The sequence below is a fragment of the Alosa sapidissima genome, chromosome 2 (genome assembly GCF_018492685.1).
Source record: "Alosa sapidissima isolate fAloSap1 chromosome 2, fAloSap1.pri, whole genome shotgun sequence".
NCBI classification, from domain to species: domain Eukaryota; kingdom Metazoa; phylum Chordata; class Actinopteri; order Clupeiformes; family Clupeidae; genus Alosa; species Alosa sapidissima.
The window spans coordinates 32478016-32480515 of record NC_055958.1 but is presented as its reverse complement, the minus strand read 5'-3'; the positions used below and the strand labels follow the sequence as shown (position 1 = coordinate 32480515).

General features: G+C 44.8%; 1 protein-coding gene across 4 annotated transcripts in view; it reads left to right on the top strand.

The window, feature by feature from the left end:
* The window catches only part of tfg (trafficking from ER to golgi regulator), a 26915-nt gene that overhangs the window by 20722 nt on the left and 3693 nt on the right, over nucleotides 1-2500 (top strand). The gene's annotated exons all lie outside the window — the stretch shown is intronic.

The window sequence follows — 2500 nt, the reverse complement described above, 5'->3', positions numbered from 1 at the left end:
ACGGTACACACACATACGCAAACACACACACACACACTCAGGCCCCCGCCGCCTACCCACAGCAAACAGGGGACGGTACACACACATACGCAAACACACACACACACACTCAGGCCCCCGCCGCCTATGTACAGCAAACAGTGAACGGTACACACACACACACTCAGGCCCCCACTGCCTATGTACAGCAAACAGTGAACGGTACACACAAACACACACACACACACACACAGTCAGGGCCCCGCAGCCTACACACACACACACACAGCCAGTGGCCGGTTCACCGAACACACGCAGCAGCTCTCTTTAATTGGTCGGACAGATAATGGCTTGACCATGTGTTCTATACAGTATTCTAAGAATGGATGAGTCACATTCTAGAACTCCAGCATCTGCTCTTGGCAATGTGGACTTTCCACTGGCTACTTTAAGAAGGGTAGGAAGCATGGCTTCAGTCATACACATACACACACACACACACACACACACACACACACACACACACACACACACTTGTATATACATACACATGTGGCAGTATCTTACACCTTAAACACATGAATGCACAGGCACATACACATAAATATAGACCTGCATATCATCATGCACTAACCATCGCAGTACACACACACACACACACAGACACACAGAGCGGCACACAGAGACACACAGAGCAGCCACTCTACTGTATATGGAAACAGTGTGTGTGTGAGATTTTATGAATATGATGACAGGATTGTGTGTGTAAGGACGGCATATTTATAAGTACTGTATAACAGACTGCAGGTTTGCTTTGAGAGAAAACACACGTACTCACACACACACACACACGTACACACACTGCTGTCAGCTCATGTGAGGTATGCGCAAGGACACTTCGGGACACAATCTCTGTCACATCAAGGTGAATATTCCACAGAACACACACACGCACACATTCCAGGGAAGAGCTCCTTTTCCAGGAAAGCATCCACTGCCAAGGACAATGCCATGCAAGGTTATATCTCCACACACACACACACAGATGTCACCTGTCACTGGCTATATATGTGTGTGTGTGACCCTGCAAGACGAAACCAGTCGTCTTGCGCAAAGTGCTATTTTGAGAAAATCCACGATAAACAAACATACGGGTTAAAATGTTGAATTTCACGTTTTTGCATAATTCAACAGTGTACAGTCTACGCTTTCATATTGTGAACCAATTTCACGGATAAACATACGTTTTGACTGTTAAACCCTGACTTTATTTAGGTGAAGATTAAACACAGTCAGCAGTCATTCCATTTGTCCACGCCGCTAAGGTTTTTACTTAAAAAAAAAAATGATAGTCAGTCATCCGCTTCAGTCACGCTACCGTAAGGCTAATAATAGCTGTGTCCTCACACACACACACACACACACACACACACACACACACACACACACACACACATACACATACATACATACAGTTTTTTTTTTTAATTTATTTATTTTCAAATACACACATACATATACATACAAACACACACACACCTTGTGTGTAGCTCTGACCCAACCCTGACATTTAGTGGTAGTGGAGACTTGCTGTGACTGGTGCTTGAAGAAGCCCTATGCAGGTCTGGTTATTCCTTTGCTGTTTCTGGGTTTTCGCCAGATTTGGGCTCGCATTTTTCACGACATAGCTCCCCCTGCAGCTTCGGTAGCAAGTGACTGATATGCTAAACCCCCACTAGCTAGCGAGCTAGCCATCAATAAACCAAGCTAAACAACGAGCAAACACATTGTTCAAGAGACTATCAAATCACATTACAAAAGCGAAGTTCACCCAAAGGTAGGCTACTTACAATTTCAACAGCAAAAAAGCCAAGTCGGAGTCCGTTTTGCAGTTTTCTTAGAAACTACAATCTGACTACATTTTCGAGTATTTCCGCTGAGTTACATCCGGATGTGTTCGGACCGCGACCAGAAAGTTGCATATTCGTTTTTTCCGCGGAGAAGCACTAGGGGAAGACGAAGCACCCACCAAACGACCCAAACAGTGTTGTAGAACCATAACAACGACTCTCAACCTGCATAATTAAGGTCATTTTTGCTAAAATTGTTGCATAGGGCCTCTTTAATGTTCCTGTTTATATGTGTTACACTCACACACTCACTCAGAGACACATGAGGGGACATTTTCTCTTGTCTCTCTCTCTCTTTCCCCCACACACACACACACACACACATACACACAAAGAGTGAGACGGGGAGAAGTTCTCTCAAATTCTCTCACTTGAACACAAACACACTCATGGAAATGTCAGGAGAATTCGCTATGGCAGTTCAGTTCTATTTTCTTTGAAATGAACTCCATTACGCCTCTACTGTGTGTGTGTGTGTGTGCGCGCATGCGTGTATGCGTGTGTGCGTGTGCGCATGCGCATGCTAGTGTCGGTCCTGTGAGTATATTCTCAGGTCTAATGTTTTTGTTTCAGTATGACATGCACGTGTTGCACACTGTGTGTGTGCGCTC